We start from the raw sequence: 12,816 nt of genomic DNA on the forward strand, positions 1-12,816 counted from the left end.
GAAGAATCCGATATGGAATTTTGCAAGAATCCGTGGACGACACGGTAGACAAACGAGCTGGCATTCAACGGCCAGGTGGGCACAAATCTGCCGTAACGGCGAAGGAAATGGTCAGTTCGCGGCTCATTCATCTGTCGTCCCCGAATTTCGCGCGAACTTGACGTATCCGCGCTTTGTCGCGAACGACCTGTAATTATAGTTGCGTTCCGTTTCAAAATTAGACGGCCGCGCCGCATTTATAGCGCGAAAGGAAAGCGGTGGACAGCCTGTCTAATAATAATCCTCATTATTTATAGGAATGCCGGTTAAAGGCTCGGCTGTGCCGAGGGAATTCGAGCCGAGCGGATTCGTTTGTCACCGAGACCCACGTGGTCTTTATCCAAGCGACTCGCAGACGTTATCAGAAAGAATGCCTAATCAAAGATCTTGGATGCTTTCTATTTGACCCGAGAGATGGACGAGCGTCTTAAGTCTGGCTTAATTGGGGATTTGGATAACTTATAGCAGACTTGTCACAGTTTGTGTTCATTCATTTCATATCACTTTCTCGAGTTATTCGAGCAAAGAATTTCTCGAATTATTTGAACGGAGAACTTACAAGAAATTATTTAAAAAGTTACTCGAATCAAGAATTTTTCGAATAGAGAATTCTTCGAATTATTCGAATAAAAGTTTTTCGAATTATTCGAATAAAGAATTCTTCGCGAATTATATTCGAACAAAAAGTTATTCGAATAAAGAATTCCCCGAATTCTTCGAATTCTTCGAATAAAAAGTTATTCGAACAAAGGGTTTTTGAATTATTCGAATAAAGAATTTTTCGAATTATTCGAATAAAAGGTTATTCGAATAAGAATTCCCCGAATTCTTCGAATCAAAAATTATTCGAATAAAGAACTTTTGGAATTATTCGAATAAAAAGTATTCAAATAAAGAATTTTTCGATTTATCCGAATAAGAAGTTATTCGAGTAGAGTATTATTCGAATAAAATATTCGACTGAAAGGAATTCAATCGGACAATTATCTTGGACCAATATTTAGTCGAAACAATGCGAATAATGCCCAACTCTGGACCCAACTGTTCACTGTATAATACGGACGCAAATGGACAGCGTTTAAATTCGCTGTGAAAAAGAAAGGACTTCCGAAAATACAGGCAACCTAACGAAACAATCCAACCACCGTGTCGTTCGTAAAAACAAGCAGCGCCCATCGCCGGTAAAATATTTCTAAAGTTCTCCCGTGGCGGAATGGAATGGCGTTTGCTCCGCGAGCAGAAAATATTCGACAATGTGCTTCCGTGCATTCGCCGGGGGAGACACGAGTGCACAACCGCGGCAGGGACAATGCACGCGTGGCAAGACATTGTTCGACGCTTTTCCCTCCTCTGAACCGGTGTTTTGTCGCCGGCAATCGGGCCGCAAAATTTTTCGACACAATAAAATGCCGCGTTTAATTACCGTTGAGTGGCGACAGAGAGAACATTTTGAATGCCGCGGCGGGCCACCTTCGTTCCACCGCGTCCGATCGCGCCGTAACACATCGAACTCTGCGTCAGCGTTTCTATAACCTTTGACCCGCGGTTACCGTGTCGTTTTGACCCCGTTGTACTTCCGAACGCACGTCCCTAATTACTCGATTTACAGAAATTACATGAAATAAATAGCTGTCTCTCACCGGGAACAATATATTAACGTCGAATTATATTGCCAGAATATTTTTCATTTTTTTTTCTTATTTTAAGTTGTTTTTTATAGTTTCAAGTTTTTATAGAGAGTGTTCATTTTGCAGCGGTACTCTCAAATTTCGCGCCGTTTAAATTTTTTGCATCAGATCACTGTAACAAAGGCTTTATATCTCGTCGACAAATAAAGCTGTTATTATTATTATAAAATGATCCCTCGACGGAGGGTAAATCATCATCGGCCCGCCGTTTTCCAGGGATTCGTCGAGTCGCGATCCGCGAATTTCTATGGAAATTACCGGCCGGCATCAAACAACGCGCTCGGATGTTCCACGATGGCTCTTCCACGGGAATCAATATTGCTACAATTTCGTCTTCAACGATGTTTGCTGTTGACGAGGCCGGTTAAGTGTGGACATCCTGCGGGGTTTACTTTGGGACATGCGGCGTTTACGTTCGGCCATGTTTGTGTCGATCTCTGAGCCGGCTTTAGAATTGGCTTCGGGGAGGTCTAGACTATGGTAGCTGCAATCCGCTACGAAAAGATACCACGAATTAATATTTTTATTTATTTTAACATTCGCGGTCGAGAGGGGTGACTCTGTGACGTCACTGAAAATTGTCGTATCACGTTTCAAAATCATTTTAACATTATCCAGGTTGTTCGTATTTAAAAAGAAAGCTGTTAAAAATGTAACCATTGCATGAATCGCAACATTTTATTATTATTATAGTATAATTATTATATTATTTTTATTATTATATTATAATGTATAATAATTAATAATTAAATATAATATATTATATATATATATTATTATATATAATAATGTAATATAATATAATATTCAGAAAAGCTATTTTACATTTACAAAATCGGAACGCTAAAAATAAGCTGACCTTTGATATCTTTTGTTTAGAAAAGTATAAAGTGGTTCTACTCGAAACGTCCAGCATAATTTGTCGGTTATTCAAAGAGCGCGTAGGAATTTTTTGATAAACAAATACGCGGTTACATTGTCGTTAAAAAAATTCGAAGACTGCAAACAGTCGTGTAAGAAGTAATCGGCGTCGATTGTTATCGGCACCGGTGCGGACATAACTTTTCCCCGGGTTCTCTATTCTTCCGTCGACGATACCGCGAACGTGTCGCCATTCTGCGGAGCATAATAGGAGGCTGCCGGCGCGAGATATTTCAGAACGAACGACGACGAAAAACGATCTCGGAGCGGCGCGTATCGCCGACAAGTTATCGCGAATCAATGGCACCGCCGACTCCGGAGTTTGCGGAACTCTCGAATTTTCTGCTCCTTCCCGCGAAACTTTTTCGCGGCTGTCCGACACGGCCGGTGCAATTACCCTGTGCAAACGCGGGGCCCGGCGAACGGTCCATACGAAAAATTGTATGCACAACGAGATCCGGCAAAACGTTACAGCCGGCCAATCCTCGCACGGATTTCTTCAACAAACGTGTAACCGAGAATGCTTCCGGTCGTTTATAATATTATTTGTCAATGCTTTTGAAGATATTTTTTAACAGACCTTAGTGAAACGTGCGAACATTCGAATCGAATTAATTTCTAATTAAATTAAATATACTGTTGAACTATTCGGTCATGTAACAACGTTTGCACTCTGGGCGCGTTTATGGCTTTCATAAGCGTGCATAAATTTCGATAAAAATGCGACACGTTCAGCTGGTCGATCTGTATTATTGAGAATTTCTCCCGATTTTTAAGTTAAAAGTCCCAGTTATAAAAAATGAAACTAGTTTATCCTTCACGTGAAAACCGTGACGCGATCGGTTTCTATTGTTTTTTAACCACTATTGTGACGACACGTCGTTGTTATAAAAATGTGTTGGACGTACTGTTGAATGTTCGACGAGAATTCTTCATTTTTACGGGTTTCTCGTTAAATTCGCCACGACGGATGGTTGAAATTTTCCCCCAAAAAAACCTCGCTTTCTGTCCGCCGCGCGAAATAAGGCGAGAAAATTCTTTGTTCAAGGAGAAGGAATTGATATTCTAATTCTTTGAAAGGTCTTCTCTGGGACTCGCCAGGCCACCGGGGCCAAATGGAATTCGAAAGTTGAGAAATTCAAAGGGGCGCGGGGTTGATTCGATCGGAGCCGCGACCCTCGACCCCGACGCAACTTCGCGGTCTACTTCGGTCTGTTTAAAGAAAAGTTACGGTCGCGGCGAACCCGGACGGGAAGTGAAAAAATTTTATGAGCCACGGTAATGCGTCTTCTCCATCTGGGACAGGGGAAAAGCATTATCCCCGGGCTCCGGGCAAACCAAGATTTAAGTCGTAGCCCGCCGAGAGAATTATCGTTGCCTGGCAAATTTGTTCGGCTCGAGAAGAACCTCGTGTTTTCGTCTGAAGAGGGGACACGCTCTTTGCGAGGGCGTCTCGAATCTGCTTGTTTACGACGCCCACGGTTTATCGACGAAGCGATCAGCCGGTGGCACAGCCCCTCGAAACGCCGCGACAGTAATTTATACAGCGACGGGGTCTACGTCTGCCGATACACGATGGAAAATTTGCGTGATCAACCGCGATCACCCGTGACACCGGTCCATTAATACGCAAAGAACCAGCCTCGAGGCATCTCGTTATACGCCCCTCCCCGTCCCCTCTCCTGTTCCACCCCCGCGCCAGCTTTTTACACAATCTGATCACGCGCGAGGAGATTCGTAGACCTTTGCTTCGGGGTATCGTTATTTTATATGCTGCGAAAGAACTGCTTCAAATTTAGTTAGAGAATTTAGTCGGACGAAATTACGACATAGTTGTCTAGACAGTATGGCAATTCGATCTAAAACGGTTCGAACTGGATCGAAAGAGACGCTGATTCTATCAGATCGGGGTAGGCACTTAGTTTAGATCAAATCTAACTAGACGCGGTTTAAGACAGAATTAATTAGCCACTGGTTAAGCCAGAGGTAATTAAACGACGGTCAAGCCAGATCTAATTAGACACTGTTTAATTTCGAACGAACTAGACACCGTATAAATTGTATCTAAATAGATACTTCTTGAACTGTTTCAATTATATCTGACTGGACACTATTTAAATGGGGTCTAACTAGACACTGTTTAAATTGGATGTAAATAGACACTGCTTAAATTGGATGAATCTAGGGATCGTTCAAATTGGATGTAAGTCGACACCGCTTAAATTGGATGAATCTAGGCATCGTTTAAATTGGATGTAAGTAGACGCTGTTTAAATTGAATTTAACCAGACACTGCCTAAATTGGATCTCGGCAAATATAGTTTACATTGTATCTAAGCAGACAATGTTTAAATTGAATTTCCATAGATAATGTTTGAATTGTATCTAACTAGACGCTGTTTAAATTGGATCCTAGTGTATACTGTTTAAATTGTATCTAACTAGGCACTGTTCAAATTGGATCTAACTAGGCACTGTTTAAATGAGATCTAACTGTACACTGTTTAAATTGGATGTAAATAAACACCGCTCGAATTAGACGAATCTGGGTCTCGTTTAAATTGGATGTAAATGGACACTGCTTAAATTGGATGAATCTAAGCATCGTTTAAATTGGATGTAAGTAGACACTGATTAAATTGGATCCCAGTAGATAATAGACGCAGATGAGCGACCTAAACACAACGGAACAAGTAATTCTAGACAAAGAATAGAAGCCATTAACTACCATCTGGGCAAAAATAATTCCGCCTAAATATTTGAGCGCGATATATCACGATTCGACGCGAACCAAATTCGAAGCCGGGACTTAAAGTGTTAGCGTGGCCCACACCAAACTCTACGGACAACAGGCGAAACTTAATTTAAAGCTATTCTAGTCCGGGGGGAGGGGATGGGTAACATGATTTAAATCGAACCGACACCCTAAGCAAAGTTGTAACCCGATATAAACTTAGCCCACACCTACGCGAATTAATGTAAACTCGAACGTTGCCTTAATCTAAATTGCCTCTAACTTCCGGAGCATACACCGATTAAAGAGCCGAGAATTATTGCTCGAGAGGCTGAATGAGCAACGCGAGAAGGAATTTCGATTCTCGTCCTTTTTCTTTCTTTCTTTCTTTCGTCGGCCGATAGGAGAATCCTATTTTGATCCGGCCACGGATAACAGTTCTCGGCTCTTTCACTAGATGGCTACACAGCTGATCTCGTCCCCCAACAAGCACCATCGATCCTTATCCACCCCCGTTCCACCGTTCGCGCAATTTCCCCACTGTCTGGTGGAAGAAGTCGTCCTCTCGTTGGCCTAACTTGGAAATCATTCCAGCCGAAGTAAGGGTGGATGTCCCAGTTTTCGATCATTTGAGCGTCGGCCATTCCGAAAGTGAACAATCTTTTAGAATTTTAAGTCCTAGTAATTTTAATTTTATACATTAATTTATTAATTAATATATTAATTTCAAGTCCTAGAATTTTAAGTCTTAGTAATTTTAAGTTAGTTAGGGACCATTGCCTCAATCGAATATTAACTAGTTAAAATATATTAAAACACAGTATTTAGAAAAATATTGTCCTTAATTGTGGCTAATTAAGTACAGTGATTAGAATGTCAGAGAGCCTAAATTTGCATCTAAATGTTTCTATTGCTTATCTTATTTTCAGTTTAGTTTCGACTTATGCAAAAATCTCGTACGAATGTTTAAACAATTTAAAGGTATTCTTTATACGATTGCTTTATGAACCTAATATTTATAATTGTTAAATGCGAACCGATCATAAATTCCGACATGATCCAAAATTCATGTTACTTCGAAATTTTTTATCGAGCTACACCCACACGGAGAATTCCCAAAATTCCTGTCAAATGCACCCGTCGTCCTAAACTAGAAAAATTCCAATTGTCCTTTAATTACTCTTCCGCATTCGAGATCTTCCAATAATCCAATATAATATATTGGATATCCGATACCGATAGCCATTAACGCAGAACCGATAACGGATCAACGTTACGACCAAATCGATGATGGCCGCGAGGCTGATGCCATAATCGCAGATAGGGAAGCGATACTGATCGATACGCGAACAATATAACCGGACGACGCGGTTTTGGGCGCGCAGAATATACTGATATTCGCGACTTTTTCTCTAGAAGACTGTTCAACGAATCCGGTTGAAAAATTCACCGTAATTTATTCGATACTCGACGAGAGCCTAGGAATTTTTTAACTAAAAAATATACGGTAGAAATATCTTTAAAAAAATTTAAGACTATAAACACATTGCAAAAGTAATCGCATGGCTCGGTTTGGAACTCGAAAAATACGCCGATGTTCGCGAATTTTTGTCGAAAAAAATCGCGAACCGATTTTGCTTGGAATTATTATCATAATAAAGCCGACAATCGAGCAGAGCCCGGTAATTTTTTGGTCGATGAATCTGCGATCGAGGTGTCGTTAAAAAAAATCGTCGCCTGGATGCGAGCAGGTAAGAACTAATCCCATCGATTATCGATGATGCCGTAATTGGCGGGAATTCGACTCGGTTTGGGTTCGATCGAAATTAGGCTGAGAGTATACTAGGCCTAAGCTGGCTTACGACTACATCAGGACTCTGCGTGTTGACATCGGGACGGATTACGTCAACGGCGGGTTCCAGATTACGAAATTAATTCTAGGATTATTTTCTAGCCTTTGCTGCTGAAGTATCCCGATTCGTATAATCCTGCTGAAGAATGAGGATTATGCTCGCCGGGCAAACCTCACCTGCTCGCGGCGCCGTTTAACGAAGCGGCTTGTTAGAAGCGCGACTTTTTTCGCGTCTGTCCCGTGTCACGCGCCGAGCACGCGTCTCGCATGTTCGACGATCGAACGACCCACGCCGCGCGGTTCGACATATTTTATTCGAATCACGGGATCAAATTTTGTTCGACGAATTTATTCGATTAAAGCTTCGCTCGAGGAATTTACTCGAAATGTTTTTCGGCCGAGAAACGTTACTCGGACCGGCCTCGTTTCCTCGGAACTTCTTTTTAATTCCCCGGTTGTTTATCTTTCCCCCGTTTGTGCCGTCGTTCGCGCATTACATAATTCATCCCTCGGAAAGAATTTCAGCCGGAAAGAAACAATTTCTGCCCGGCCGGCCGATGGGAACGCCCTGCGAATTCGGAAATCCCTTTCATCCCCCGAATATAAATTCACCGGCCAGGATTCGAGGCCTCTGTACACTAAATAATTCATCGAGCGCAGGAAGCTCGCTGTCATAGAGACCTCAAAGGGGCCTAAGAGAAATCTCTCTCTTCGCTATTGCGTCCCCTAACCTTAATGAAATTTCTCCTTGTCTGGTTGCAAGCCACTGAGAGCCCGTCTTTGGGATTTTATTTTGAGGAAACGCGCCGCGCCACCTACTTCAAAATTTCATGCCTGTTTCTGCGCACCTTTCGTAGCGCCGAAATATTTTTTTTACAGCTGTATCGATAGGCAACGATTTTTGCATGGAATTTCGCATCGCCAAAGGTACGCGGTGCCTCTATACTGACCTCTAGGATTTTTTCCTGAAGAAACCGACGAATCTACGAGCCGGGAACATTCCGCATGCGTTTCCGCATGCTTCTGGTAGAGCGAAACAATTTTTTTTTCAACGCCCCGTTCCCGACGTTTGTTTATTGCAGCAGCGGCAACAAATGCTGTCACGTCAAAAAATATACGGGACGCTTATCCCGCGTGCTGCGACATTTCAGTTTTAAAGCAATAAACCGGAGTTTGTTTTACTCGTCGTGAGCGCGGCAATGGTCGAAGCTCGAGCAATTTTTTAACAAAAACTATTCGCCGACATCAGAGGCGACAAATCGATAGCGCGATCTTCGCTAACTTCCTACAATTAACTGGCTAAATTAATACAAACTTAGCAACGATATTTTGGGGATCAAGTGACTATAGTGATCAAGAACAATTCATTGAAATAAATCGTTCTCGCGCACAGAAGTTCCACGAAGAGACCGTACAGTTTCATCGGCCGCGGACAAGGACAAAGTTCACGCCCCCGGATGTTTCCCCAGTTTCCCGACATTTATGTGCGATCTGATCTAATTTAAGGGCCGAGCAGAAGGCACTATCCATCTATCATTCGCTCCCCTCCCCTCCCCGCGACATGGCTTTCATCCTGCCGTAATTCGACACGCTCCATTTTCTCATCCATTCCCAAGGCATGCCTGCACGCAGCCCTCTTTATTGCCCTCAAAGTGCAAAGGCAGAGGAACAACGTGCGCTAGGGCAACTATGGGGATCAAGGGAAGAGGAGAGGCTAGATACGGTACACGAGCGGGTGCAGCCGAAAACAAGCAGCGAGGAACGTCGCCCGTCAAGTCAGACATCCTGGAACCCGGTAATTCTGAACTTCTTTGAACTTGCGCCCGCTTATTGATGCTCCCCGGAAGCTGGCTTCCGCGAAGTTGAAGATTTTTCGACGACGCTGTCGGGGGATATTGAACGTCTGTGTCTGACAGGACAGCAGCTGAGAAATAAGATGGCGCGGAACGTTTCTGTCTGCGGAGAATAATAAATGACCCGTCACCGAATAAATGGCCTAGCCGAAGAATCAGTGATAGTCGTAAAAGTGGGAGATGTCAGCTACAAGTCCAGCTACAAGTCGAAAGTAGGAGATCAGCTGTGAGAATGAGATTGCTAGCCCTGATGAATTAATTGCTGGACATAGGGAACCTGAGGAGACTCTGAGCAAGGAGTTGTAGGGATAGGAAGTTGCTGGAGACCTGTGGTGACCCCATAGGGGAGGCTGGTCCACTTGGCAGCGACAGACGTCTCGATCTTTTGAGAGGGGCCTGGCGGACTCGTTCCGAGCGATCGACAGAAGTTTTCCTATTAACCCAGCCGTGTAGAGTGTCATTCACCTCGGGCAACTTCGGGGATGGTATACCGATCGAGCGAGCTTTATAGCAACCGCGTGACCCTAGCAGCTGAGAACAGCCAGAACGCCGCAAACAGCGGTCCCGAAACCTGGAAACGCGGCCAAAACATCTAAGAAAGAATTTTCTGATTCTGATTCAAATATTTGCGGATATCGAATCAGTTTTGCAGGTCCTTGTTCACCGATTGGATTCGTAATTTGATGTCTAGCAATTTCACGTCCGGATTCGTGATCAACAGCCATAAACATCATGGATAATAAATTTTTAATTAAATTCTAGTCGCGTTTGTGTTTTGGCCACGTTTCCGGGATTTGGGACCGTTGCGCGGCGGTTCGACTAAAACCTCGAAGAAATGAACGGTCATAGCAGAATCGATGATGGCGTGTTTCAGGATCCACTCGACCGATTGATTTGAAATTTAGCATATTCGTTCCGAACATTTGTCTGCGTGTCTGATAAAAATTTGACAAAGAAAGCTCGAAAATTGCGGGAATGGCGAAGCTTTGAAAACGAGTGTCGCGACTTTCGGACATTTTTCGCAATGAAATGAAGACGAGAAATGATTCGACCACGTTTTCGGGAACAGTGTGCGCCGGCGAAAATCGAAGGAAACAGGGTTAACGTTCGATAGAACCTGATAACAGTCCACTGACCTCTCCTTAGTGTTGCGGCCCTCCTCATCGTCCTCCTCCTCGATATCGTGCAGCCTGGGGCTTAGACGGTGCTGGGTGCCCCCCTCTTTCCCGAATTCCTCATCCTCCGTCCTGATCAGCTCGACACACTTTTCGTCGTCCAGGTCGTCGAGGTCCTCGTCGAGGTTGCCCAAAGGCGCCAGCACGCTCGCCTGCACCACCGACACTTTTTTCTGCTGCTGTTGTTGCTGTTGCTGCTGCTGCTTCTGCTTCTCCTGCTGTTGCTGCGCCTTCTCCTGTTGCTTCTCCTGCGGCTGCTGTTGCTGCTGTTGACTAGGCTGCTGTTGTTGCTGGTACTTGTGGCCGGTGGAGCCCTTCTTGGCCTCGGGGGTGGCCCCCGAGACAGCTGCACCACCCCCACCCCCGCCGCCACCGGCGCACGGCAGGCAGCAAGACCACGCGCCCCCCACCTCGGCACCCTAGCGCCACTTAGCGTCAAAACATCCAGGGCCGGCTGCACCAGGTTACCCTTTTTCGCTTCTATAGATCACTTCCGGTCGGTCCTGAACCTCTCACTGGCGGACACCTAGGGCTACATCGCCCTGCGCCCTTGCTAGACCAGGCCAATCCTCTTTGAAACACCCTAGGGGCAGGCTAGACCTGGGTGATCTGCTTGTACTGGTGGTCACTGGCATTGGACACTTCCTGGGGACTCCTCCTTCGGTCCAGGTTGTCCGGTGTCTTCTTCCTGGACTTCTAAAGCGTCTCGTAAACTGGCAGGTTCTTTCCTTTAACTGGATCCAGTTCTCTGGATGTCCTCTTCCTGGTCTTCCGAAGCGTCCCGTAACCTGGCGGGTCCTTTCTTCCACCCGGTCCAGGTTGTTCGGTGCCCTGTTTCCTGATCCTCTAAGCGTCTTCTAACTTAGCAGCCTCTTTCCTTCATCTGATCCTTCGGGAGTCACTAAGACCTTCGTAAACAGAATCTGTTCCTCCACTGGGTGATCAGTAACACGCATTCCCTCCCTCTTTCCTGATCCTTCAAGTCGCCCAACTACCTCGTGCCCTCTCGAAATCCCTCCGGACGACGATGAATCCTCTTTAGGACACTCGAGGCTAGTCCAGCCGTGTACTCTTCGCGTCCACCGCCTCGTTAAACAAGGATCTTGGCCTTTCCACGTTGATCAATAGCGTGGGTCTCTCGGCATCGACCTTGCCTTCATTTGGACGCAGTTCAGGTTGCTCTGCGTCCCCTTTCCTGATCCCCTGAGACCCGTAAGTGTCTCGTAAGACCTCCGCCGTGTCCCAGTTCTTGTTAAGAAGGCGGCATCGGCGTGCTAAGAACTGTCCAGCCCCTCTGGAGTCTGTTGCACTGGGCTGCTCGGGGGCTTCGCTTGCTCCCGAGACTTATCGAGCTCAGTTCACGGAACTTCGGGGTCGCCGCTACTCCTGCTCGTTTTTCTTTCCGCCACGGTCTAACTGAATTCTCCTCGAATTGAACTTCGCCGAAGTTCACCGCGGTTTTATGCCCTGTGGAAAATTGGCTGGCAAATCGTTTCCGATATCCTCGCGGCCCTGTACGTCCGATGCGCGCTCGGAGATCAGGAATCTCGGGCTGCTGGACTCCAGCCACCGCCCTCCGACGAGGTCCAGCGGCGCCCGGAGAGACTGTATGCGAATTTTTACGCAAGGTTTTATGCCCCTCCAGACTCTCCGTCGTCCTCTTACTTGTAGATTAGGGTCGATAGACAATCATTTCTGCCGAGAGACACTTTTTGCTCCCGTAAGAACGGTTTAACGACTTCTCGGGAAACTCCCGAGCTGCCATTAATGCTTCTTTAAGATCCTCCGATGCTCCGCGGGGCCGCTACCCCACGCCTCCGTGTTGCAGCTATAGGTCGCCAACTTCCTAAGTATCCCTCGGAGGTGCGGCTGAGTTTGTATTGTGCGGTGATGTCGTAGGCCCTTTGATATTCGCGTATAAAATTTCAATGGTTCTCCAGGGTTTTCAATGGCTTTCGAAAACTCCTGTCGGTGGGTTCGATGACGTCCGAGCTGATCCAATGACGAAATCTTCGCCGATCACTGGTAGTTTTGAAATTTGTGAAGAGCTCGACGGCTGTGACGAAATGGCAAACCTTCTGTCAGCGGTTTCCGAGGGTTTCACGACGTTCGAGCTGAACAAACGACGAAGTCCTATTCACTGATAGTTCCTGCATTGGTAACAGCGTTACCGTAGAAAAATCGCACACCTCGAACCACCGAGCACGTCGACGGAGACACGAACGGAAACACGGATCGCCCTGGATCCTTGATCCGAGACACACCGTCGCGGCCTTCCTTGTTCAAGCAAGATCAGGATTCGTCAGAGAGGCTTGCACAGAGTCATAGGTGCCTCCTCAACGCCAACAGCGCCGGTGGTCGCGCATGCCGGGAGCTTGGAACCTCGGCGAGCCACGATTTCGGAAGTACACTCGACTCGAAGCAGTTCCGCACTGTTTGAAGGCGTTCGACACTGTTCGAAGACGTTCCAGGCCGGTCAGTTTCGCGCGGGAACTCGAGCACAGACCACATGTTCAGTTCCCTCGGCTCCGAGGAGAGTCTCTCTCCGGGTTCT

General features: G+C 45.8%; 2 protein-coding genes across 6 annotated transcripts in view; one reads left to right on the forward strand and one right to left on the reverse strand.

Moving 5' to 3' along the window:
• The window catches only part of dnc (phosphodiesterase dunce), a 540,449-nt gene that overhangs the window by 394,477 nt on the left and 133,156 nt on the right, over window positions 1-12,816 (reverse strand). The window contains exon 1 of one of the 4 annotated variants that reach the window (XM_076521363.1): window positions 10,224-10,681. The exons of the other annotated variants lie outside the window; for them this stretch is intronic. The gene's annotated coding sequence lies outside the window, so the exon portion shown is untranslated. Of the gene's footprint in view, window positions 1-10,223; window positions 10,682-12,816 lie in introns of those variants that run through there. 4 annotated transcript variants of the gene reach the window in all.
• Window positions 1-12,816, forward strand: part of LOC143259408 (uncharacterized) — an 87,343-nt gene that overhangs the window by 23,612 nt on the left and 50,915 nt on the right. The window lies entirely within an intron of this gene.

This window comes from Megalopta genalis, chromosome 5 (genome assembly GCF_051020955.1).
Source record: "Megalopta genalis isolate 19385.01 chromosome 5, iyMegGena1_principal, whole genome shotgun sequence".
NCBI lineage: Eukaryota > Metazoa > Arthropoda > Insecta > Hymenoptera > Halictidae > Megalopta > Megalopta genalis.